The sequence below is a fragment of the Arachis ipaensis genome, chromosome B5 (genome assembly GCF_059453495.1).
Source record: "Arachis ipaensis isolate K30076 ecotype BB chromosome B5, ASM5945349v1, whole genome shotgun sequence".
In the NCBI taxonomy this organism is placed as follows: domain Eukaryota; kingdom Viridiplantae; phylum Streptophyta; class Magnoliopsida; order Fabales; family Fabaceae; genus Arachis; species Arachis ipaensis.
In genome coordinates this window covers 58,411,426-58,439,075 of record NC_142440.1, presented here as the reverse complement: position 1 = coordinate 58,439,075, position 27,650 = coordinate 58,411,426, and the positions used below count along the sequence as shown (strand labels likewise).

At 39.3% G+C, this 27,650-nt stretch overlaps 1 non-coding gene across 1 annotated transcript; it reads right to left on the bottom strand.

The window, feature by feature from the left end:
* Nucleotides 1–3,462: 3,462 nt before the first annotated feature.
* On the bottom strand, nucleotides 3,463–3,566 carry LOC148564320 (small nucleolar RNA R71). The gene has a single exon (XR_015884050.1). It is a non-coding gene; the product is annotated as a small nucleolar RNA R71 (small nucleolar RNA).
* Between the last annotated feature and the right edge of the window lie 24,084 nt (nucleotides 3,567–27,650).

Below are 27,650 nucleotides of genomic sequence, written 5' to 3'. Positions count from 1 at the left end.
TGGCGCGCTCTTAATTGCGTTGAAAAGTAGACATCTTGGGCTTTCCAATAATATATAATAGTCCATACTTTGCCCGAGATTTGATGGCCCAAACTGACATTCAAAGTCGGCCCAAGGAATTCTGGAGTAAAATGCCCGAACTGGCACTAGAATTGGAGTTAAACGCCCAAACTGGCACCAAAGCTGGCGTTTAACTCCAAGAACAGCCCAAGCACACACCAAGTGGGCCCCAAAAGTGGGTTTCTGCACTATCTGTACTTAGTTACTCATTTTCTATAAACCCTAGTAACTAGTTTAGTATAAAAACTACTTTTAGTGATTTATTTTACATCTTTTGACACTTGGAACTTGTATTGTTCATGTTTAGGAGGCTGGCCACTTGGCCATGCCTACCCTATTTTCACTTATGTATTTTCAACGGTGGAGTTTCTACACCCTATAGATCAAGGTGTGGAGCTCTGCTGTTCTTCATGAATCAATGTAATTACTACTGTTTTTCTATTCAATTCATGCCTACTTCTTCTCCAATATATACTCTTGTTCTTAATTCAGTTAAGTCAGAATGAAGGGGTGACCCGTGATAATCACCCAATCTTTGTTACTCGCTTAGCCAAGATCGCGTGCCTGACAACCACAAAGCGGTCTACATGATGTTCAACGTAGTCATTGGACGACAGCTGGAGTATATTCTCTTAGGTTCTAATTAATGATTCACATCGTCTCTCCTGACAACAGAGCATCTGAATCTGAGATTAACCTTCGTGGTACAGGCTAGAACCATTGGCAACATTCTTGGCATTCAAAAAGTCTAAACCTTGTCTGTGGTATTCCGAGTAGGATCCAGGATCCGGAAAGTCTAAACCTTGTCTGTGGTATTCCGAGTAGGATCTGGGAAGGGATGACTGTAAAGAGCTTCAAACCTGTGAATGTGGGGCACAAGTGACAATGTGCAAAAGGACAATGGTCCTATTCCGACGCTAGCGGGAACTGACAGATGATTAGCCCTGCGGTGACAGCGCAGATGGATTTGTTTTCATCCGAGAGGATCATACAGCTTGCCATGGAAGGAGGTAACGCATGGTTGGAAGAAGGCAGTAGGAAACCAAAGGTTCAGAAGCAACAAGCATCTTCATACACTTATCTGAAATTCCCACCAATGAATTACATAAGTATTACTATCTTATTTTATGTTTTATTTATATTTTAAATATCCAAACCTCATAACCAATTTAATCTGCCTGACTGAGATTTACAAGATGACCATAGCTTGCTTCAAGCCGACAATCTCCGTGGGATCGACCCTTACTCACATAAGGTATTACTTGGACGGCCCAGTGTACTTGCTGGTTAGTTGCATCGGAGTTTTGAATAAAAGTGTTGTGATCACGATTCCGTGCACCAAGTTTTTGGCGCCGTTGCCGAGTATTGTTCGAGTTTGGACAACTGACGGTTCATCTTGTTGCTCAGATTAGGTAATTTTATTTTATTTTTAAGCTTTTTATTTCTTATATTCAAAAAATAATAATAAAATCATAAAAACCAAAAATATTTTGTGTTTCTTGTTTGAGTTTAGTGTCAATTTCTAAGTTTGGTGTCAATTGCATCTTTTTAATTTTCTTTAAATTTTCGAAAATCCATGCATGTGTTCTTTATGATCTTCAAGTTGTTCTTGATGATTGTCTTTGTTTAATCTTGTGATTTTCTTGTTTTGTGTTTGTTGTTGTTTTTCATATGCATTTTTGAATTCTTAGTGTCTGAAGTTTAAAAATTTCTATGTTTGGTGTCTTGCATGTTTTTCTTTTCTTAAAAAATTTTCAAAAATATGTTCTTGGTGTTCATCATGATCTTCAAAGTGTTCTTGGTGTTCATCTTGACATTCAAAGTGTTCTTGTATGCATTAGTTGTTTTGATTCTAAATTTTTATGTTTTGTTTCAAATTGGTGTTTTTCTCTCTCCTCATTAAAAATTCAAAAAAAAAATATCTTTCCCTTATTCTTCTCATAAGTTTCGAAATTTTGGATTGACTTAGTCAAAAAATTTTAAAATTTAGTTGTTTCTTATTAAGTCAAGTCAAAATTTCAATTTAAAAATTTTATCTTTTCAAATCTTTTTCCAAAATGAAATCTTTTTCATTTTTCTACATATTTTCAAAAATTTTTAAAAATTAGTTTTCAAAATCTTTTTCTTACTTTTATTTCATATTTTCGAAATTAATTGCTAACATTTAATGTTTTGAGTAAAAAAATTTCAAGTTGTTACTTGCCTATTAAGAAAGATTTAATCTTTAAATTCTAGAATCATATCTTTTAGTTTCTTGTTAGTCAAGTAATCAACCTTAATTTCAAAAATTAAATATTTTTAATTTCCTTTTCAAATCTTTTTCAAAATAAATTTCAATCATATCTTTTTCAAAACTTAATTTCAAAATCTTTTTCTAACTTCTTATCTTTTCAAAATTGATTTTCAAATCTTTTTCAATTAACTACTTAACTTTTTGTTTGATTTTAAAATTCTTATCTTTTTCAAAACCATCTAACTACTTTCCTCTCTCTAATTTTCAAAAATCACAAACATCTTTTTCAAAAATATTTTTTATTTAACTAATTGTTTTAAATTCTAATTTTAATTTATCTCTTCTAATAATTTCGAATTTTAACCTTAAATTAAAATAAAAATAAAAATATTTTTCTTTTCTTTTAAATTTAAATTCGAATTCTCTCTCCATCTCATCTCTTTCTATTTATTTTATTTATTTACTAACACTTCTCTTCTTCTTAAAATTCGAACCCCCTCCCTCTCTCTGTGTTCGAATTTTTCTTATTCTCTTTCTACCTCATTCTTCTCTTTTTCTACTCACACAAAGGAATCTTTATACTGTGACATAGAGGATTCCTCTTCTTTTTCTGTTCTCTTCTTTTTCATATGAGTAGGAACAAGGATAAAAATATTCTTGTTGAAGCTAATCCTGAACCTGAAAGGACTCTGAAGAGGAAGCTAAGGGAAGCTAAAGCACAACTCTCTGGAGAGAACCTGACAGAAACTTTCGAAAAAGAAGCAGAGATGGCCGAACCTAACAACAATGGTAGAGATGCAAGGAAGATGCTTGGTAACTTTATTGCACCCTCTTCTGACTTCTGTGGAAGGAGCATCTCAATTCCTGCAATTGGAGCAAATAACTTTGAGCTTAAGCCTCAATTAGTTTCTCTAATGCAGCAGAATTGCAAGTATCATGGACTTCCATTGGAAGATCCTCATCAGTTTTTAGTTGAATTCTCGCAAATCTGTGACACTGTTAAGACCCATGGGGTTGACGCTGACGTCTACAGACTTATGGTCTTCTCTTTTGCTGTAAGAGACAAAGCTAGGACATGGTTGGACTCACAACCTAAAGAAAGCCTGAACTCTTGGGAAAAGCTGGTCAATGCTTTCTTGGCAAAATTCTTTCCACCTCAAAAGTTGAGTAAGCTTAGAGTGAAAGTCCAAACCTTCAGACAGAAGGAAGGTGAATCCCTCTATGAAGCTTGGGAAAGATACAAGCAATTGATCAGAAGGTGTCCTTCTAGCATGCTTTCAGAATGGAGCATCATATGTATATTCTATGATATCCTGTCTGAATTGTCCAAGATGTCATTGGACAACTCTGCTAGTGGATCTCTTCATCTGAAGAAGACGCCTGAAGAAGCCCAGGAACTCATTGAAATGGTTGCAAATAACCAGTTCATGTAAACTTCTGAAAGAAATCCTGTGAATAATGGGATGACTCAGAAGAAAGGAGAGGTTGACACTCTGAATGCCATATTGGCTCAGAACAAAATATTGACTCAGCAAGTCAATATGATTTCTCAGAGTCTGATTGGAATGCAAGCTGAATCCGGCAGTACTAAAGAAGCCTCCTCTGAAGGAGAAGCTTATGACCTTGAGAATCCTGGAATGGAAGAAGTGAATTACATGGGAGAATCCTATGGAAACACTTACAATCCTTCATGGAGGAATCATCCTAATCTCTCATGGAAGGATCAATAGAAGCCTAGTCAAGGCTTCAATAATAATAATGGTGGAAGGAATAGGTTTGGCAATAGCAAATCTTTTCCATCATCCTCTCAGCAACAGACAGAGAATTCTAAGCAGAGCCAATCTGACTTAGCAACTGTAGTCTCTGATCTATCTAAGACCACTCTTAGTTTCATGACTGAAGCAAGGTCCTCCATTAGAAATTTGGAGGCACAAGTGGGTCAGCTGAGTAAAAGAGTCACTGAACTCCCTCCTAGTACTCTCCCAAGCAATACAGAAGAGAATCCAAAGAGAGAGTGCAAGGCCATAAACACGTCCAACATGGCCGAACCTTGAGAGGAGGAAAAGGCAGTGATTTCTAGTGAAGAAGACCTCAATGGACGTCCACTGGCCTCCAAGGAGTTCCCTAATGAGGAACTAGAGAAATCTGAGGCTCATACAGAGACCATAGAGATTCCACTAAACTTACTATTGCCATTCATGAGCTCTGATGAGTATTCTTCCTCAGAAGAGGATGAAGATATTGCTGAAGAGCAAGTTACTTGGTGCACGAAAATTACTTCACACTATGTAATTCCGCACAACTAACCAGCAAGTGCACTGGGTCGTCCAAGTAATACCTTACGTGAGTAAGGGTCGAATCCCATGGAGATTGTTGGCTTGAAGCAATCTATGGTTATCTTGTAACTCTTAGTCAGGAAAACAATTCACTTATCAAATTGAATTACAAAAAATAAGAGAGTATGAAATAAATAATTATTATGCAGTAATGGAGAATATGTTGGGGTTTTAGAGATGCTTTGTCTTCTGAATTTCAGCTTTTCTCTTGTATTCCTCTTCCCTCATGCATGCAAAAGTGAAAAGTTCCTTCCATGGCAAGCTCTATGTAAGGTGTCACCGTTGTCAATGGCTACTTCCCATCTCCTCAGTGAAAATGGTCCAAATGCTCTGTCACAGCATGGCTAATCATCTAAAGGTTCTTGATCATACTGGAATAGGATTTACTATCCTTTTGCGTCTGTCACTACGCCCAGCACTCGCGAGTTTGAAGCCCGTCACAGTCATCCAATCCCAGAATCCTACTCGGAATACCACAGACAAGGTTTAGACTTTCCGGATTCTCCTGAATGACGCCATCAATTCTAGCTTATACCACGAAGATTCTGATTATGGAATCTAAGAGATACTCATTCAATCTAATATAGAACGGAGGTGGTTGTCATGCACACGTTCATGGGTTGAGGAAGGTGATAAGTGTCATGGATCATCACCTTCTCCATAATTAAGTGCGAATGAATATCTTAGATAGGAACACGCATGTTTGAATGGAAAATAGAAGTACTTGCATTAATTCATTGAGACGCTGCAGAGCTCTTCACCCCCAACAATGGGGTTTAGAGACTCATGCTGCCAAAAGGTACAAATTTCAGATCTAAAAATGTCATGAGATACAAAATAAATCTCTAAAAGTTGTTTAAATATTAAACTAGTAACCTAGGTTTACAGAAAATGAGTAAACTATGATAGATAGTGCAGAAATCCACTTCTGGGACCCACTTGGTGTGTGCTGGGGCTGAGACTAAAGCTTCTCACGTGCCTGGGCTTTTGGGCATTCAACGCCAGGTTGTAACCTGTTTCTGGCGTTGAACTCCAACTTGTATCCTGTTTCTGGCGCTGGACGCCAGACTGCAACGTGGAACTGGCGTTGAACGCCAGTTTACGTCATTTATCCTTGAGCAAAGTATGGACTATTATATATTTCTGGAAAGCCCTAGATGTCTACTTTCCAACGCAGTTGGAAGCGCGCCAATTGGACTCCTGTAGCTCCAGAGAATCCATTCCGAATGCAGAGAGGTCAGAATCCAACAACATCAGCAATCCTTTTTCAGCCCGAATAAGATTTTTGCTCAGCTCCCTCAATTTCAGCCAGAAAATACCTAAAATTACAGAAAAGCACACAAACTCATAGTAAAGTCCAGAAATATGAATTTTTCCTAGAAACTAATGAAAATATACTAAAAACTTAACTAAAACATCCTAAAAACTACATGAAATTAACCCCAAAAAGCATATAAAATATCCGCTCATCACAACACCAAACTTAAACTGTTGCTTGTCCCCAAGCAACTAGACAAATAAAATAGAATACAAATAAGTCACGAAGCAATAATATCTCAAAGTTTTTGAGTGAAGCTCAGATTCTAATTAAATGAGCGGGACTAGTAGCTTTTTGCTTCCGAACAGTTTTGGCATCTCACTTTATCCATTGAAGCTCAGAATGATTAGCATCTATAGGAACTTTAGAATTCAGATAGTGTTATTGATTCTCCTAATTCAGTATGATGATTCTTGAACATAGCTACTTTTATGAGTCTTGGCCGTGGCCCTAAGCACTTTGTTTTCCAGTATTACCACCGGATACATAAATGCCACAGACATATAATTGGGTGAACCTTTTCAGATTGTGACTCAGCTTTGCTAAAGTCCCTAATTAGAGGTGTCCAGGGTTCTTAAGCACACTCTTCTTTTTGCTTTGGACCTTGACTTTAACCGCTCAGTCTCAAGTTTTCACTTGACACCTTCATGCCACAAGCACATGGTTAGGGACAGCTTGGTTTAGCCGCTTAGACCAGGATTTGGTTTCCTCAGGCCCTCCTATCCACTGATGCTCAAAGCCTTGGATCCTTTTTATTACCCTTGCCTTTTGGTTTTAAGGGCTATTGGCTTTTTCTACTTGCTTTTTTTTTTTGCAAGCTTTGTATTCACTGCTTTTTCTTGCTTCAAGAATCATTTTTATGATTTTTCAGATTACCAATAACATGTCTCATGTTCATCATTCTTTCAAGAGCCAACATATTTAACATTCAAGAACATCAAATTCCAAAGACATATGCTCTGTTCGGGCATTCATTCAAAAGGTAAAAAGCATTGCCACCACATGTAATTAATTAGAATTTCTTGTATTAAAAACTTGAAAAATATTGCCTCCTTATTCTAAAGAAAATCTTCTATTTTATTCATGTTTAATGATGATGAGAAAAATAAATTATAGCTTACTTGGAGATAAAATAACTACTAATTACTACTATAACTATTAAGGTAAAACTCAAATAAGAACAATTATCACAGAGTTAAGGCTAAGATTAGGGCTCAACAACCTTGAGTTTGGGATGTGGAAGTTCCTCTAGTCTGTGGAGTGCTTGGTCCTTCAAGAGATAACTTCTGACGCTTCAGTTCCTTTAAGTCACACCCTTGCTCTTCTTGTTCCCTGAGCAGTTTGCAGAGCATACTGTTTTGATTTTGCTGTTCTTCCTTTATTTGGTCCATAGATTCTTGCATCTTGGTAACAGATGCTTCAAGCTGTTCCCAATATTCAAATTGAGGGACTTCCGGGAGGAATTCTTGCGCCCTCCTCTTGATGGGGTCATCCTGCATTTGTTGTTTTTCCATTGTGATTTTAGTGATTGGTTGCTCCACTGAGATGTACTCTGTTATTCCCATCCTTACTCCAGCATCTTTGTAGAGCATAGAGATTAGGTTTGGATAAGCCGACCTGGCATCTTTGGAGTTCTTATTTGCAAGTATGTAGAATTCAGATGGAATCAGTTGATGAACTTCCACTTCTTTTCCCAACATAATGCAATGGATCATCACTGCTCTTTTGACGGTGACTTCAGAACGGTTGCAAGTGGGCAATATAGAACGCCCAATGAAGTCCAGCCATCCTCTGGCGACTGGTTTGAGATCTTCTCTCTTGAGTTGATTTGGGACACCCTTGCTGCTGCTGGTCCACCTGGCTCCAGGGATGCATATATCCTCTAGAATCTTATCCAGGCCCTTGTTTGTTCTCATCATTCTCCTATTGAAAGAGTCTGGGTCATCTTTCAGCTGAGGTAGCTTAAAGATCTCCCTGATTTTGTCAGGGTGGATGTGAACAATCTTTCCTCTAACCATAGTCCGATAGTCATAGAGGACAGTTCCAGATATTCTCTGCCTGTCTGTTTGCCACAGATTAGCGTAGAACTCCTGAACCATATTCCTTCCCACTTTCGATTCAGGATTAGCTAGGACTTCCTAGTTCCTGTTTCGAATCTGCTCTTGGATCTCCGGATATTCATCTTCTTTCAGATCGAACTTTACTTCTGGGATCACTGATCTTAGACCCATTATTTTGTAGTAATGGTCTGAATGTTCTTTGGTTAAGAACCTCCCTTGATTCCAAAGTGGTTTTGGAATACTCTCCTTCTTGCCTCTTGGAGTGGGTTGTTTTCCTTTAGGAGCCATGATCTTAGTGGGTATGGTTTAGTGATCACAGATAAATATACCAAACTTAGAGGTTTGCTTGTCCTCAAGCAAAATATAGAAAGGTGATGGGTAGAAGGAGAGCTTGTGTCGAATGGTGGATGAGAGGAGGGAGGCCGAATGTGCTTTTAAAAGGGAGGGGGTGGGATGTTCGAAAATATTAAAAAGATAAGATAGAAGATATGATTTAAAAAAGTATGATATGAAAAGATGTCAATTAAGATTGAAAAGATAAGAAAGATATTTGAAAAAGATAAATTTGGATTTTAAAAAAGATAATGTGGAGATTTGAAAAAGATTTTAGAAGGAAAAGAGATAGATTTGTTTTGGAAAATTTGAAAAAGGGTTGGATTGGATTGAAAAAAGAATTTGTGTTTATGGATTAAGATACATTTGATATTTTTAAAGTAGGGTTTTTAGAAATTAAGGTTCTTAGAAATCAGGGTTTGTAACATGTTTATGCAAGAAATCATGAATTGAAACATGAAAATTAAAATTAAAATGAAAAATATGAAGTAAAAACGAATTTACCTCCTCCCCAACATCCTAGCGCTAAACGCCCAAATGCTGCATGTTTTGGGCATTTAACGCCCAATTGCTGCTTCTCCTGGGCGTTCTTTCTGGTGTTGAACGCCAGGAACTCCTTTGTCACTGGGCATTTTTCTGAACGCCCAGGACGCTGTAAATCTGGCGTTAAACGCCCAGAAGGAGCTTCTTTTTGGCGTTTAACGCCCAGATAGCTATCCTTACTGGCGTTCAACGCCCAGTGGATGCTTCTTTTCGGCGTTGAACGCCCAATTGTGCCTCTTACTGGCGTTTTCTTGCCAATGAGCTTTTTCTCTCTGTTTTGCGTGCTGAATCCTTCTGTAACCCTGTGAACTTATGCAATGGACTCTTTACCTTATTAACAATGAACATTATATAAACAAATAAAATCAAGAATAGGGCAAAATGCAAGAGAAAGTGATGCCAATTGCTGGGTTGCCTCCCAGCAAGTGCTTCTTTATTGTCTTTAGCTGGACCTTACTGAGCTTTTAATCTAGCTTCAGCCTTGAGCACTCTTGCTCAACATTGCCTTCAAGATAGTGCTTGATTCTCTGTCCATTAACAATGAACTTCTTATCAGAATCAATGTCTTGAAGCTCCACATAACCATATGGTGATACACTTGTAATCATATATGGTCCCCTCCACCGGGATTTCAGTTTCCCTGGGAATAGCCTGAGCCTAGAGTTAAACAACAGAACCTTTTGTCCTAGTTCAAAGATTCTAGATGACAGCTTTCTGTCATGCCACCTCTTAGATTTCTCTTTATAAAGCTTGGCATTTTCGAAAGCAGTGAATCTGAATTCTTCTAGTTCATTCAGCTGGAGCAATCTTTTTTCTCCAGCTAATTTGGCATCAAAGTTTAGGAATCTGGTTGCCCAGTAGGCCTTATGTTCCAGTTCCACGGGCAGGTGACAAGCCTTACCATACACAAGTTGGTACGGAGAGGTCCCTATAGGAGTCTTGAATGCTGTTCTGTAAGCCCACAGAGCATCATCCAGCCCTCTTGCCCAATCTTTTCTACGGGTACTGACAGTCCGTTCCAGGATTCTTTTTAGTTCTCTATTAGAGACTTCAGCTTGCCCATTTGTCTGTGGATGATATGGAGTGGCCACCTTGTGGCTAATCCCATACCGGACCATGGTAGAGTAAAGCTGTTTGTTGCAGAAGTGAGTGCCCCCATCACTGATTAGTACTCTAGGGACACCAAACCTGCTGAAGATATATTTCTAGAGGAATTTCAGCACTGTTTTAGTATCATTAGTGGGTGTGGCAATGGCCTCTACCCACTTTGAAACATAATCGACTGCCACCAGAATATAAGTGTTTGAGTATGATGGTGGGAAAGGCCGCATGAAGTCAATTCCCCATACATCAAACAACTCAATCTCTAAGATCCCTTGTTGAGGCATGGCGTAACCATGAGGCAGATTACCAGCTCTCTGGCAACTGTCACAGTTACGTACAAACTCTCGGGAATCTCTATAGAGGGTAGGCCAGTAGAAGCCACATTGGAGGACCTTGATGGCTGTTCGCTCACCTTCGAAATGGCCTCCATATTGTGATCCATGGCAATGCCATAAGATCCTCTGTGCTTCTTCTCTAGGCACACATCTACGGATTATTCCGTCTGCACATCTCTTAAAGAGATAGGGTTCATCCCACAAGTAGTACTTTGCATCAGTAATTAATTTTTTCTTTTATTGCCTGCTGTACTCCTTGGGTATGAACCTTGCAGCTTTATAGTTTGCTATGTCTGCAAACCATGGTGTTTCCTGAATGGCGAATAAATGCTCATCCAGAAAGGTTTCAGAGAACTCAAAAGAGGGGGGGGACGCCCCTTCTATTGGCTCTATCCGGGACAGATGATCAGCCACTTGGTTCTCTGTCCCTTTTCTATCTCTTATTTCTATATCAAACTCTTGCAGCAGCAACACCCATCTTATAAGCTTGGGTTTTGAATCCTGCTTTGTGAGCAGATATTTAAGAGCAGCATGGTCAGTTTACACAATCACTTTTGATCCTACCAAGTATGATATAAACTTGTCAATGGCATAGACCACTGTAAGTAATTCCTTTTCTGTGATTGTGTAATTTTTCTGGGTATCATTTAAAACACGGCTAGCATAATAAATGACATGCAGAAGCTTGTCATGCCTCTGCCCCAGTACTGCACCAATGGCGTGATCACTGGCATCACACATTAATTCGAATGGTAATGTCCAGTCTGGTGTAGAGATAACTGGTGCTGTGACCAGCTTAGCTTTCAGAGTTTCAAACGCCTGCAGGCATTCTGTGTCAAACACAAATGGCATGTCAGCAGCTAGCAGGTTGCTTAGAGGTTTTTCAATTTTTGAAAAATCCTTTATAAACCTCCTATAGAATCCTGCATGCCCCAGAAAGCTTCTGATTGCCTTAACATTGGCAGGTGGTGGTAATTTTTCAATTGCCTCTATTTTAGCTTGATCCACCTCTATTCCCTTGTTTGAAATTTTATGCCGAAGGACAATCCCTTCAGTCACCATAAAGTGACATTTTCCCAGTTTAAAACCAGGTTGATCTCTTGGCATCTTTTCAAAACCAATGTCAGGTGATCAAGACAGGAGCTGAATGAGTCTCCATATACTAAGAAGTCATCCATGAAGACTTCCAGAAATTTTTCCACCATATCAGAGAAAATAGAGAGCATGCATCTCTGAAAGGCTGCAGGTGCATTACACAGCCCAAATGGCATCCTTCTGTAAGCAAACACTCCAGATGGACATGTGAATGCTGTTTTCTCTTGATCCTGGAGATCTACTGCAATTTGGTTGTAGCCTGAATAGCCATCCAAAAAACAGTAATAATCATGACCTGCTAGTCTTTCTAGCATCTGGTCTATGAATGGTAAAGGAAAATGATCCTTTCTGGTGGCTATATTGAGCCTTTTGTAGTCAATACACATGCGCCACCCTGTAACTGTTCTTGTAGGAACCAGTTCATTTTTTTCATTATGAACCACTGTCATGCCTCCCTTTTTGGGGACAACTTGGACAGGGCTTACCCAGGGGCTATCAGAAATAGGATAAATAATCCCAGCCTCCAGTAATTTGGTGACCTCTTTCTGCACCACTTCCTTCATGGCTGGATTTAGCCGCCTCTGTGGTTGAACCACTGGCTTAGCATTGTCCTCCAATAAGATCTTGTGCATGCATCTAGCTGGGCTTATGCCCTTAAGGTCACCTATGGACCACCCAAGAGCTGTCTTGTGTGTCCTTAGCACTTGAATTAGTGCGTCCTCTTCCTGTGGATTTAAAGCAGAGCTTATGATCACTGGAAAAGTATCACCTTCTCCCGGAAATGCATATTTCAAGGATAGTGGTAATGGTTTGAGCTCGGGTTTAGGAGGTTTTTCCTCTTCCTGAGGAAATTTCAGAGGCTCTTTCAATTCCTCTGAATCCTCAAGATCAGGCTGAACATCTTTAAAGATATCTTCCAACTCTGATTCGAGACTCTCAGCCATGTTGATTTCCTCTACCAAAGAGTCAATAAGATCAACTTTCATGCAGTCTTTTGGTGTGTCTGGATGATGCATGGCATTGACAGCATTCAACTTAAACTCATCCTCATTGACTCTCAGGGTGACTTCCCCCTTTTGGACATCAATGAGAGTTCATCCAGTTGCTAGGAAAGGTCTTCCTAGAATGAGAGTAGCACTCTTGTGTTCCTCTATTTCTAGCACTACAAAGTCAGTGGGAAAGGCGAATGGCCCAACCGTGACAATCATGTCCTCAATCACGCCTTATGGGTATTTAATGGAGCCATCAGCAAGTTGGAGACATATCCGGGTTGGTTTAACTTCTTCAGTTAAACCAAGTTTTCTGATAGTGGATGCAGGTATTAGGTTGATGCTTGCCCCAAGATCACATAAAGCTGTCTTGGTGCAATTACCCTCTAATATGCATGGTATCAGAAAGCTCCCAGGAACTTTAAGCTTTTCAGGAAAGCTTTTCAGAATGACTGCACTGCATTCTTCAGTGAGGAGAACTCTTTCAGTTTCTCTTTAATCCTTCTTATGACTCAAGATCTCTTTCATGAACTTGGCATAAGAAGGTATTTGCTCAAGTGCTTCTGCAAACAGAATCTTTATTTCAAGAGTCCTGAGATAATCTGTAAAGCGAGCAAATTGCTTATCCTGCTCCTCTTGGTGGAGTTTCTGAGGATAAGGTATCTTGGCTTTATATTCTTCAACCTTAGTTGCTGCAGGTTTATTTCCTACAGAGGTGGTTGGAGAAGCCTTTTTAGAGGGGTTGTTATTAGCACTTGTGAATGTCTGATCCCTCACTGGCATTTGAATGCCAGGGTTAGAAGCTGGAGTGACGTTGGACACCAACTCCTCACTTGTTCCTGGCGTCTGAACGCCAGAACTGTGCTTCTTTTGGGCGTTCAACGCCAATTCCTTACTTGTTTCTGGCGTTGAACGCCAGTCCTGAGCATGGTTTGGGCGTTCAGCGCCAGCCTTCCACCCAATTTCTGGCATTTTAGCGCCAGAATTATTTCTCCCTGAGCTCTTACTGTCCTCAGATGAAATTTGGATAGTTTGCTCATTTCTTTGCTTCCTGCTGCCTTGAGGGGGGGTATTTAATGTTTTCCCACTTCTTAATTGAACTGCTTGGCATTCTTCTGTTATTTGTTTTGACAGCTACTGCTTTGTTTGCTTTAATTGTTCTTCCATATTTATATTAGCCATCCTTGTCTCTTGTAGTCTCTCCTTGAATTCGGCTAACTGTTTTGTTAGAAAATCCAATTGCTGATTGAATTCAGTAGCTTGTTCAGCAGGACTGAGTTCAGTAGTCACTGTTTTAGCCTCTTCTTTCATGGAGGGTTCACTGCTTAAGTACAGATGCTGATTTCTGGCAACTGTATCAATGAGCTCTTGAGCTTCTTCAATTGTCTTTCTCATGTAGATAGATCCACCAGCTGAGTAGTCTAGAGACATCTGAGCTCTTTCTGTAAGCCCATAATAGAAGATGTCTAGCTGAACCCACTCTGAAAACATTTCAGAGGGGCATTTTCTTAGCATCTCTCTGTATCTCTCCCATGCATCATAAAGAGATTCATTATCTCCTTATTTAAAGCCTTGGATGTCCAGCCTTAGCTGTGTCATCCGTTTTGGAGGAAAGTATTGATTTAGGAATTTTTCTGTCAGCTGTTTTCATGTCTTTATGCTAGCCTTAGGTTGGTTATTTAACCACCTCTTAGCTTGGTCTTTTACAGCAAATGGGAACAGTAATAATCTGTAGACATCCTGATCTACTTCCTTATCATGTACTGTGTCAGTACTTTGTAAAAACTGTGCTAGAAACTCTGTAGGTTCTTCCTGTGGAAGACCGGAATACTGGCAACTTTGCTGCACCATGATAATGAGCTGAGGATTCAACTCAAAGCTACTGACTCCAATGGAGGGTATACTGATACTACTCCCATATGAAGCAGTGGTGGGGTTAGCATATGACCCCAGAGTCCTTCTGGACTGTTCATTTTCACTTATATCCATGATGGAGAAAGGGAGATGATGTAAAATAGAGAAAAAATATTTTTATTTATTTATTTATTTATTTATTTCGGAAATAAAATAAATTAAAATAAAATAAATAAAAATAGGTGAAGATTTTCGAAAAATGGAGAGAGAGAAAGAAAGAAATGGTTAGGAAGTTTTGAAAAAGATATGATTTTTTTTTAAAAAAACTTGACAACTAAGATATGATAAGATAAAATTTTTGAAATTGAAATCTGAATTTTTTTGAAGAATTTCGAAATATTAGCTTAAAAATAGTTAGAAAAGATATTTTTTTTGAATTTAATAAGGAAAGAGAAAAACAATAAAATAGCACAAGATTTAAAATTTTTAGATCTATTGCTCCTTGTTTTCGAAAATTTTGGAGGGAAAACACCAAGGAACACCAAACTTAAAAATTTTAAGATCAAGACACAAGGAAAACTCAAGAACACTTTGAAGAATCACAAGAACCACAAGAACATGAAGGTAGAACATTAAACTTAAAATTTTTAGCAAACCAAACTAAAATTTTCGAAAATTATAGAAAGATTAACAAGAAAACACCAAACTTAAAGTTTGGCACAAGATTTAATCAAAGAAAAATTATTTTTGAAAAAAAAAGATTTTAACAAGAAGATACCCAATTACCAAGAACTTAGACCAACGCTCTAGCCAATTGGGCAGTAAATGTAACACTTGTTTTGAAGAAGTATTTTTAATAACTAAAAAAAACTCAATTATTAGTTAAAAAAAATTTCGAAAAATTTTAAAAAAAAGAGAAAATAAGGATTTAAAAAAAATAATTTCAACCAAAAACAATAATAGAAGACTCTAAACCAAAAAGAAAAAATTTTCCTAATCAAAGCAACAAAATAAACCGTCAGTTGTCCAAACTCGAACAATCCCCGGCAATGGCGCCAAAAACTTGGTGCACGAAAATTACTTCACACTATGTAATTCCGCACAACTAACCAGCAAGTGCACTGGGTCGTCCAAGTAATACCTTACGTGAGTAAGGGTCGAATCCCACGGAGATTATTGGCTTGAAGCAATCTATGGTTATCTTGTAACTCTTAGTCAGGAAAACAATTCACTTATCAAATTGAATTACGAAAAATAAGAGAGTATGAAATAAATACTTATTATGCAGTAATGGAGAATATGTTGGGGTTTTGGAGATGCTTTGTCATCTGAATTTCAGCTTTTCTCTTGTATTCCTCTTCCCTCATGCATGCAAAAGTGCAAAGTTCCTTCCATGGCAAGCTCTATGTAAGATGTCACCGTTGTGAATGGCTACTTCCCATCTCCTCAGTGAAAATGGTCCAAATGCTCTGTCACAGCACGGCTAATCATCTAGAGGTTCTCGATCATACTGGAATAGGATTTACTATCCTTTTGCGTCTGTCCCTACGCCCAGCACTCGCGAGTTTGAAGCCCGTCACAATCATCCAATCCCAGAATCCTATTCGGAATACCACAGATAAGGTTTAGACTTTCCGGATTCTCCTGAATAACGCCATCAATTCTAGCTTATACCACGAAGATTCTGATTATGGAATCTAAGAGATACTCATTCAATCTAATATAGAACGGAGGTGGTTGTCATGCACACGTTCATGGGTTGAGGAAGGTGATAAGTGTCACGGATCATCACCTTCTCCATAATTAAGCGCGAATGAATATCTTAGATAGGAACACGCATGTTTGAATGGAAAATAGAAGTACTTGCATTAATTTATCGAGACGCTGCAGAGCTCCTCACTCCCAACAATGTGGTTTAGAGACTCATGCTGCCAAAAGGTACAAATTTCAGATCTAAAAATGTCATGAGATACAAAATAAATCTCTAAAAGTTGTTTAAATACTAAACTAGTAACCTAGGTTTACAAAAAATGAGTAAACTATGAAAGATAGTGCAGATATCCACTTCTGGGGCCCACTTGATGTGTGCTGGGGCTGAGATTAAAGCTTCTCACGTGCCTGGGCTGTTTTGGGCATTCAACGCCAGGTTGTAACCTGTTTCTGGCGCTGGACGCCAGACTGCAACATGGAACTGGCGTTGAACGCCAGTTTACGTCATCTATCCTTGAGCAAAGCATAGACTATTATATATTGCTGGAAAGCCCTGGATGTCGACTTTCCAACGCAATTAGAAGCGCGCCAATTGGACTCCTATAGCTCCAGAAAATCCATTCCGCGTGCAGAGAGGTCAGAATCCAACAGCATCAGCAATCCTTTTTCAGCCCGAATCAGATTTTTGCTCAGCTCCCTCAATTTCAGCCAGAAAATACCTGAAATTACAGAAAATCACACAAACTCATAGTAAAGTCCAGAAATATGATATTTTCCTAGAAACTAATGAAAATATACTAAAAACTTAACTAAAACATCCTAAAAACTACATGAAATTAACCCCAAAAAGCGTATAAAATATCCACTCATCATTACTCTGTAGCTAGGAGCAATTATAAAGCTAAATGCCAAGCTATTTGGTAATAAGACTTGGGAGGATGAACCTCCATTGCTCATCAATGGACTAAATGATCTGCTTCAACTGAAATTACCTCAGAAGAAACAGGATCCTGGAAAGTTCTTAATACCTTGTACCATAGGAACCATGGCCTTTGAAAAGGCTCTGTGTGACCTAGGGTCAAGTATAAACCTCATGCCCCTCTCTGTAATGGAGAAACTAGGGATCCTTGAGGTGTAAGCTGCAAGAATCTCACTAGAGATGGTAGACAATTCAAGGAAACAGGCTTATAGGCTTGTAGAGGATGTATTGGTGAAGATTGAAGGCCTATACATCCATGCAGACTTCATAATCCTAGACACTGGGAAGGATGGAGATGAATCCATCATCCTTGGAAGACCCTTCCTAGCCACAGCAAAAGCTGTGATTGATGTGGACAGAGGAGAGTTAGTCCTTTAATTGAATGAGGGCTACCTTGTGTTTAAGGCTCAAGGATCTTCTTCTGCAACCATGGAGAGGAAGCATGAAAAGCTTCTCTCAATACAGAGTCGAACAGAGCCCCCACACTCAACTTCTAAGTTTGGTATTGGGAGGCCAACACTAAGCTCTGAATCTCTGTGAGGCTCTCTAACAGCTCACTGTCAAGCTATTGACATTAAAGAAGCACTTGTTGGGAGGCAACCCAATATTATCTAATCATATTTATATATTTGTTTTCCATTGTTATTTTATGTTTTCTTTAGGTTGATGATCATGTGAAGTCACAAAAACAACTACAAAATTAAAGCAGAATCAAAAACAGCATGAAAAACAGAACACCCTGGAGGACAGGCTTACTGGCATTTAAACGCCAGTAAGGATAGCAGAATGGGCGTTTAACGCCCAGTCTAGCAGCATTCTGGGTGTTAAACGCCAGAATAGGCAGCATTCTGGGCGTTTAACGCCAGAAAAGGGTGTCTGGCTGGCGTTAAACGCTAGAAAGGGGCAGCAGACTGGCGTTTAACGCTAGGAAAGGTAGCAGAGCTGGCGTTAAACGCCAGATTTGGCACACAATGGGCGTTTAAACGCCAGAATGGTGCAGGGAGCAGAATTTCTTGACACCTCAGGATCTGTGGACCCCACAAGATCACCACCTACCCCTCTTTTTCTTCTCTCCTCTTCACACCTTTCCATAACACTCTTCCCCATACACCCTTGCCCAATCACCTTAATACCTCTTCCCCAAACACCCTTCACCTATCAAATCTTACCCTCTTCTCCATACTCTCTTTACTACTCACATCCATCCATCATGAAACCCCACCTACCTCACCATTCAAATTCAAACCATTTCCCTCCCAAACCCAACCCCTCATACACGGCTACCCTCTCTCCCTTACCCTATAAATACCCCTCCTCACTACCTTTATTTTCACACAACATATACACTACTCCCCACCTTGGCCGTACCCACACGCACCTCCATCTCCTCCATTTATTCTTCTTCTCCTTCTTTCTTTCTTCTTTTGCTCGAGGACGAGCAAACATTTTAAGTTTGGTGTGGAAAAAAGCCCCGCTTTTTATTTTTTCATAACCACTAATGGCACCTAAGACCAGAGAAACCTCTAGAAAGAGGAAAGAAAAGGCAATTGCTTCCACCTCCGAGTCATAGGAGATGGAGAAATTTATCTCAAAGGTCCATCAAGACAACTTCTATGAAGTTGTGGCCAAGAAAAAGGTGATCCCCGAGATCCCTTTCAAGCTCAAAAAGAGTGAATATCCGGAAATCTAACATGAGATTCGAAGAAGATGTTGGGAAATCCTCACCAACCCCATTCAACAAGTTGGGATCTTAATGGTTCAAGAGTTCTATGCCAATGCATGGATCACTAAGAACCATGATCAAAGTGTGAACCCAAACCCAAAGAATTGGCTCACAATGGTTCGGGGGAATTACTTGGATTTCAGTCCAGAAAATGTAAGGATAGCATTTAACTTTCCAATTATGCAAGGAGATCCTCATCCTTTCACTAGAAGGGTCAACTTTGATCAAAGGTTGGACCAAGTCCTCTTGGACATTTGTGTGGAAGGCGCTCAATGGAAGAGAGACTCAAGAGGCAAGTCGGTTCAACTAAGAAGGCTTGACCTTAAGCCCGTGGCTAGGGGATGGCTAGAGTTCATCCAACGCTCTATCATTCCTACTAGTAATCGGTCTGAAGTTACTATAGACTGGGCTATCATGATCCATAGTATCATGATTGGAGAGGAAGTAGAAGTTTATGAGATCATATCCCTAGAACTCTACAAGGTGGCGGACAAGTCCTCTACTTTGGCAAGGTTAGCCTTCCCTTATCTCATTTGTCACCTCTGCAATTTAGCTGGAATTGTCATAGAGGGAGACACCCTCATTGAAGAGACAAGCCCATCACTAAGAAAAAGATAGAGCAAACAAGAGAGCCCACTCATGGACCTCAACAAGAGCATGAGAAAGTTCCTCATCATGAAATCCCTGAAATGCCTCAAGGGATGCACTTTCCTCCACATAACTATTGGGAGCAACTCAACACTTCTTTAGGAGATTTGAGTTCTAACATGGAGCAACTAAGAATGGAGCACCAAGAGCACTCCATCATCCTCCATGAAATTAGAGAGGATCAAAAGGCCATGAGAGAGGAGCAACAAAGGCAAGGAAGAGACATTGCGGAGCTCAAGCACTCCATAAGATCTTCAAGAGGAAGAACAAGCCGCCATCACTAAGGTGGACCCGTTCTTTAATTTTCTTGTTCTTTATTTTCTGTTTTTTGTTTCCTATGCTTTATGTTTTATCTCTGTTTGCATCTTCATCACATGATCATTAGTGTTAGTGTCTATGCCTTAAAGTTATGAATGTCCTATGAATCCTTCACCTTTCTTAAATGAAAAATGTTTTTAATTGCAAAAGAACAAGAAGTGCATGGTTTCGAATTCTATCTTGAAGTTGGCCTAATTATTTTGATGTGGTGGCAATACTTTTTGTTTTCTGAATGAATGATTGAACAGTGCATTTTTTGATATTGTTGTTTATGAATATTAAAATTATTGGCTCTTGAAAGAATAATGAAAAAGGAGAAATGTTATTGATAATCTGAAAAATCATAAAAGTGATTCTTGAAGCAAGAAAAAGTAGTGAAAAAGCAAAATCTTGCGGAAAAAAAAAAGAAAATAAAAGAAAAAACGAAAGAAAAAGAAAAAGCAAGTAGAAAAAGCCAATAGCTCTTTAAACCAAAAGGCAAGAGCAAAAAGCCAATAACCCTTTAAACCAAAAGGCAAGGGTAAAAAAGACCCAAGGCTTTGAGCATTAATGGATAGGAGGGCCCAAATGAATAAAATCATGGCCTAAGCAGCTAAACCAAGCTGTCCCTAACCATGTGCTAGTGGCGTGAAGGTGTCAAGTGAAAATCTTGAGACTGAGCGGTTAAAATCGTGGTCCAAAGCAAAAAGAGTGTGCTTAAGAGCTCTGGACACCTCTAACTGGGGACTTTAGCAAAGTTGAGTCATAATCTGAAAAGGTTCACCCAGTTATATGTCTGTGACATTTATGTATCCGGTGGTAATACTGAAAAATAAAATGCTTAGAGTCACGGCCAAGACTCATAAAGTAACTGTGTTCAAGAATCAACATACTAAACTAGGAGAATCAATAACACTATCTGAATTCTGAGTTCCTATAGATGCCAATCATTCTGAACTTCAAAGGATAAAGTGAGATGCCAAAACTGTTCAGAAGCAAAAAGTTACTAGCCCCGCTCATCTAATTGAGACTAATCTTCATTGATATTTTTGAATTCATTGTATATTCTCTTTTTTTTATCCTATTTTGTTTTTAGTTGCTTGGGGACAAGCAACAATTTAAGTTTGGTGTTGTGATGAGCGGATAATTTATACCCTTTTTGGCATTGTTTTTACATAGTTTTTAGTATGTTTTAGTTAGTTTTTACTATCTTTTTATTAATAATTATGCAAAATTCACATTTATGGACTTTACTATGATTTTGTGTGTTTTTCTGTAATTTTAGGTATTTTCTGGCTAAAATTGAGGGACCTGAGAAAAAATCTGATTCAGAGGCTGAAAAAGGACTGCAGATGCTGTTGGATTCCGACCTCCTTGCATTCGGAATGGATTTTCTGGAGCTACAGATACCCAATTGGCGCGCTCTTAATTTCGTTGGAAAGTAGACATCCTGGGCTTTCCAGAAATATATAATACTTCATACTTTGCTTGAGATTTAATGGCCCAAACTGGCGTTCAAAGTCGGCCTAAGGAATTCTGGCGTAAAACGCCCAAACTAGCACCAGAATTGGAGTTAAACGCCCAAACAGGCACCAAAGCTGGCGTTTAACTCCAAAAACAGCCCAAGCATGAAAAACCTTCAATGATCAGCCCAAGCACACACTAAGTGGGCCTCGGAAGTGGGTTTCTGCACTATCTGCACTTAGTTACTCATTTTCTGTAAACCCTAGTAACTAGTTTAGTATAAAAACTACTTTTAGTGATTTAGGGGTGACCCGTGACAATCACCCAATCTTCGTTACTCGCTTAGCCAAGATCGCGTGCCTGACAACCATAAAGCGGTCTACATGATGTTCAACGTAGTCATTGGACGACAGCCGGAGTATATTCTCTTGGGTTCTAATCAATGATTCACATTGTCTCTCCTGACAACAGAGCATCTGAATCTGAGATTAACCTTCGTGGTATAGGCTAGAACCATTGGCAACATTCCTGGGATCCGGAAAGTCTAATCCTTATCTGTGGTATTCCGAGTAGGATCCGGGATCCAGAAAGTCTAAACCTTGTCTGTGGTATTCCGAGTAGGATCTGGGAAGGGATGACTGTAAAGAGCTTCAAACCTGCGAATGTGGGGCACAAGTGACAGTGTGAAAAAGGACAATGGTCCTATTCCGACACTAGCGGGAACCGACAGATGATTAGCCCTGTGGTGACAGCGCAGATGGATTTGTTTTCATCCGAGAGGATCATACAGCTTGCCATGGAAGGAGGTAACGCATGTGATGACAAGTCATCTTATGCTAGCTTTTCAAGCATTTTTTACTTGTTTCATTAGGTTTTGTGCACTTTCTTTCATTGTAAGTAAGTGGTTTGGTGTGGAATTGCATGGTTTTGTTGAATCAATCAACCATCCTTTAATTGACACTAAATCATGAGGTTTAAGCTAAAATTAATTGGTTTTTAAATGATTTATAAACCTTATGAATTTGGTGATACTTTGATTGGTTGTTCTGATTACTTGTAGGTGAAGAAAAGAAAAAAACCAGAAAGCGTGGCCTATGAAGCATAGCCTAAGGAAGAGAAAAGTGTGGCATATTGAAGGGGGAAAGCCATAGCGCTCTTTCCAAGAGCTCAATGCTCTCCAAAGGAGCGCTACTCAAGGCCAAGGAAGCAAAGCATGGATGCTGTGCTCTCCTTGTTAACCGAGCACCAAGGAAGCAAGGGAAGAAGCTCAATGCTCGGTTAATGCCATTAACTTTATCGGGATTGGCACAAAATAAATCCAAGGTGCAATGTTTGCTAGTGAAAGCCATAAGGATCGAACCCATGACTCAAGGGAAGGATGGGGCGCTACTCACAAAGGAAAATAAGCCAAAATTGGCCAAAATGCACTCACAAGGAATCGAACTAGGGAGCTCACACTACAAGGCTTGCAAAAGAAATTAACTAGAATGGTGTGGCAAGGATTTGAACTTGGGAGCTTCATGAAGGGCAAGAAAAGGGTGCTACACTCCTTCACAAAGAAAATCTGCAACAAGGCTTCAAAGGGGTTCAAACCTGGAGCCTCATTAACAAGGAGAGGGATGTTGCGCTCTTGGCATTAACTGAGCGCTACCCTCCTTGTTTGGCGCAACAATTTGACACGGCCAAGAAGCTTAGTGCGCGCACAAGACAAAGCACAAGCAGCATGGATGCTGCGCTCTTGGGGAGAGCTGAGCGCTACCCTGATGCTGTCCAAGGAGCTTGTCACGCACATTGCAAGGCCAAGGCAAGGGAGAATGATGTGCTCTTGGTGACAACCGAGCACTCTACTGGGAGTGTCACCCATGGGACAAAATTCAACCAAAATTCCAATTTAATTCAATTATTCACCAAATTAAAAAGCCCATTCCAAATTCTAAAATCCAAAAATAGGAAGTGTATAAATAGAAGCTAGTTTGATTTAGAGAGGACCTTCTTTATTTTACACAACTTTTTTGACATTTTCATTTTTCACTTTTTATCTTTCTGAGCTCAATTGGAGAATTTAGCTTTGGGTTTGGGAATTGAGAAGAGAATTGAGTTCTCTTTCTCTATGTTCTTTCTTCTACTTTTTTTCACTCTTTGTTTTGTATCTTGGATTGAGAATTGAAGGAATTCTGTTTCATTCTTGATCTGAGATCTCTCTTTGTTTACTTTCTGCATAAATCAAAGAATTGTGATTTGGATCCAAAGTTCTCTTTACTGTTTTCATCCTTTACTTCTTCTGCAATTCTTCTCTGTTGGATCAAGGAAAGAATTGAGATCTAGACTTGTTCTCTAGTCTCATTCAACCCCTGAGATCTTCAACTTTTCTTTATTTATTGCAATTGAGCTACATTTACTTTTTGTTTGGTTTCTTCAAGTAATTCTCCTTCTCTGTTTAGATCTGCAGCACTTTAATTCATCTTCTACTTCTCTGTTAGTTGTCATTTACATTCTCTTATTTACTTTCTAAAATCCCAGCTCCCAACCCTTTTATGATTCAAGCAATTTACATTTCTTGCATTTTAAGCTTCAGCTATTTACATTTCTTGCAATCTAAGTTTCTGCAATTTACATTACTTGCACTTTAAGATTCAGCTCTTTTACTTCTCCTGCTCTTGAATTTACTGTCAATTCTCCCTCTCCCTTTAAATTCCCTGCAATTTAGCTTTTGTTAATCATAAATCACTCAAATCAACACTTGTTCGCTTGACTAAATCAACAACCTAACTAAAATTGCTCAATCCTTCAATCCCTGTGGGATCGACCTCACTCATGTGAGTTATTATTACTTGATGCGACCCGGTCCACTTGCCGGTGAGTTTTGTGTTGGATCGTTTTCCACACATCAAGTTTTTGGCGCCGTTGCCGGGGATTGATTAGATTGACAATGATTAAGGAAGGTGGTGGTCTAGATCAAGTATTTTTCTTTTCTGTTTCTTTAATTTTTGACTAACACACTAACTGTTTGAATTTTTGCTTAAGCTAACCAAAACCTCACTCTAGCAATAGAGTGAAGTTTTACTGGTTTTCTAGTTTTGTGTGTTTCTTGTGCTTTGTTTGTATGACAAAGGCAGGAAGGGAGACCCCTACTTCCTGTGAAGCTGACGAGAGAACTCTTCGAAGGTTAAGAAGAGAAGCAAGAGGAAAAGGCGTCATTAGTGAAGAAGTTCTTGAGGAAGAATACCAAGAAATGGAAGGGAACACTTCTAATGGCAATCAAGAAGGAGTGGCCAACAACAACAATCCACCTCAAAGAAGAGTTTTGGCCTCTTACACATTTGCTAACCCAAGGCATTGTGGGAGTAGCATCCTTACCCCAAATGTCAATGCAAATAACTTTGAACCAAAGCCACAGCTCATCACTTTGGTACAAAATAATTGTTCCTATGGAAGAGGGCCACTTGAAGATCCAAACCAACACTTATCCACTTTTCTAAGGATTTGTAATACTGTCAAAACCAATGGTGTACATCCTGACATTTACAAGCTGTTGCCATTTCCATTCACCCTCAGAGACAACGCTGCTCAATGGTTGGAGACATTTTCAAGAGAGAGTATCAACAACTGGGAGGACTTAGTAAGCAAGTTCTTAGCCAAGTTCTACCCTCCCCAAAGGATTATTAGGCTCAAGACAGAGGTCCAAACCTTCACACAAATGGATGCTGAATCTCTATATGAGGCATGGAAGAGATATAAGAGTCTGATTAGGAAGTGCCCCCCTGAAATGTTCAATGAATGGGACATACTTCAAAACTTCTATGAAGGACTCACTCTGAAGGCTCAAGAAGCACTAGATCACTCAGCATGAGGCTCTTTGCAATTGATGAAGACTGCAGAGGAAGCCCAGAATCTCATTGATATGGTGGCAAACAATCAATATTTCTTTGCTCATCAAAGACAACGACAACCATCACAAAGGAAAGGAGTGCTAGAAAAGGAAGGAGTGGATACAATCCTAGCTCACAACAAGATGATGCAGCAGCAATTTCAGCAACAATTTGAACAAATGGCAAAGAGGATTGATGGCTTACAAGTTACATCAGTGAATGTCACAAGCCAACCACCAACCACATGGGGGCAGAATGAAGAAAACCAAGAAGATCAGCAGCAGGAGAAAATTCAATATGTGCACAACCAAGGTTCTGGATCAAGTGAAGTTTATGGTGACACTTACAATCCATCCTGGAAGAACTACCCCAACCTTAGATGGGGAGATAACCACCATCAAACTCAGCAGCCATGGCAAAGAAATTCAAATCAGAACAACTCAAGAAACAACCAGCAGAACAATAACCAGAATTCATATAGAAAACCGCAAAATAATTACCCCAACTCCAACCATTATCCATCCAATAATCAAACCACCAACCTAAACAACTATCATCCACCCTCACCAGCTCACAACCAACCACAAATTTCACAAGACTCTCAGAGAATCTCTAACTTGGAGATGTTAATTGAGAAAATGATGAAACAGTAGGAACTCACAAACAAGAATAATGAAGCATCTATAAGGAACATAGAAAGGCAGATTGGGCAGCTTTCCAAGAAAGCTGTGATTGAAAGGCCATCAAGCTCACTCCCATGTGACACCATTCCAAATCCTAAAGAAGAGTGCAAGCCATACAGCTAAGGAGTAGAAAGACCTTGGTGAGTAACAAAGAGGCAACCAAGAAGCCTATGGAAAGCAACAAAAAACCAACAGAGAAAGAGGAAGCCAGCAACAAAGAAGTGACAGCAAGCAAGCAAATTGTAGAGAAGCTCAAAGAGAAGGAAGCAATAGAAGGGCCATCTCAAGGACAGAAGCAAGTGGAGAAGACTTCCACATCTCCCTTACCATATCCTCAAAGGTTCAACAAGAAAACCAAGGACCAACACTTTCCTAAATTCCTTGAAGTCTTCAAAAAATTGGAGATTAATATTCCACTTGCTGAGGCACTAGAGCAGATGCCTCTATATGCAAAGTTCTTGAAAGAGCTTATCAATAAAAAGAGGAGTTGGCATGGGAAGGAAACTATATTGCTTACTGAAGAATGCAGTGCATTAATCCAGAAGGGGCTTCCTCCAAAACTTGAGGACCCTGGAATGTGTGACTTAGGAGCTAGCATCAATCTAATGCCCTCTTCCCTGATGAAAAGGCTATACATAGAGGAGGTAAAGCCCATACAGATGTCACTAGAGCTAGTGGACAAGTCTGTGGTGTTTCTGATAAACCACTATTTTATGGTTTATATTGTGTTTAATTGTGTGGTTTTATCATGATCCTTACCCACTTATTCATTAAATTAGCATGTAGTTATAATTCCTTCCTGAATTTATTACATGTTTGAAAACTGCTTCCTAGAGACTTTAATTATGTATTTTTAATTCTCCTTTATTCCATTCAATGCCGTGATCTGTGTGTTGAGTGTTTCAGACTTTACAGGGCATGAATGAGTTGGAAATTGGAAAGGAAGCTGGCAGAAATGGAAGGAACACAAGAATTTGAGGAGATAACAAGCGAGAAGTGACGCGGTCGCATGGCTCACGCGACCGCGCGAAGGAGAGCAAATCGCAGTGACGCGGCCGCATGGCTCACGCGGCCGCGCGGATTGGAAAAGCTAAAGCGACGCGGTAGCATGGACGACGCGAACGCGTGGCAAGGAAAAGCGCGAATGACGTGTCCGCATGGGTGACGCGATCGCGTGACATGTGCGATCTGCATAATCTGCAGAACTCGCTGGGGGCGATTTTGGACCTTATTTCGACCCAGTTTTCGGCCCAGAACAGCAGACTAGAGCCAGAGAACATGCAGAAACAAAGGACAACATTCATTCTACACAGTTTTCAGTTTTAGATCGAGTTTTACTCCTCCTCTAGGTTTTTTCTTTAGTTTTTAAGATTTAATTTTCAATTGGTCTTAGCATTGGAACATTGAGAAGAGTTAGTACTTCATCAAGACTTCGTCATTCTAGTTCGTTCTCTTAACTTGGTTTTATTATTCCATGTTCTTTGCTTTGCTCAATTTTGTCAATTGAATAATTTTATGATTATTTAATACAAGGGTTATTTCTTTTATTTTAATTCATTTTAATTTCCAATAATCATGTCTTCTTTTAATTCTCTTTCATGTGTTATGGATTTATTATTTACAATGAGCGAGTAGTTCCCTCACTTGATGGGGAGTTGATTGAAAGGAACTCTTGAGTTGGAAGGATTGAAAGAAAATTTGTAATTGGGTTAACTGTTGGATTGCTATCTAGTCACTAACACCAATCCCTTTGAACTAAGTGGGTTGCAACTCGTGAACAGATCTAGCATTCCAACTCGTTTGACTTTCCTTTACCTAGTAAAGGATAACCAAACAGAACAACCATTAATTATCAATTAATCTTGAAATCATTCCATCAATAATAGAGATTCCAACTAATCAACTCCCACTCAAGGCTTTTACTCATATTATTTAATTTTCCCAATTTAATTTTCCATCTACTCAACTCAATTTCTTTGGAAACATCTGATTAATAAAATAGCACACTTTTCTGCAA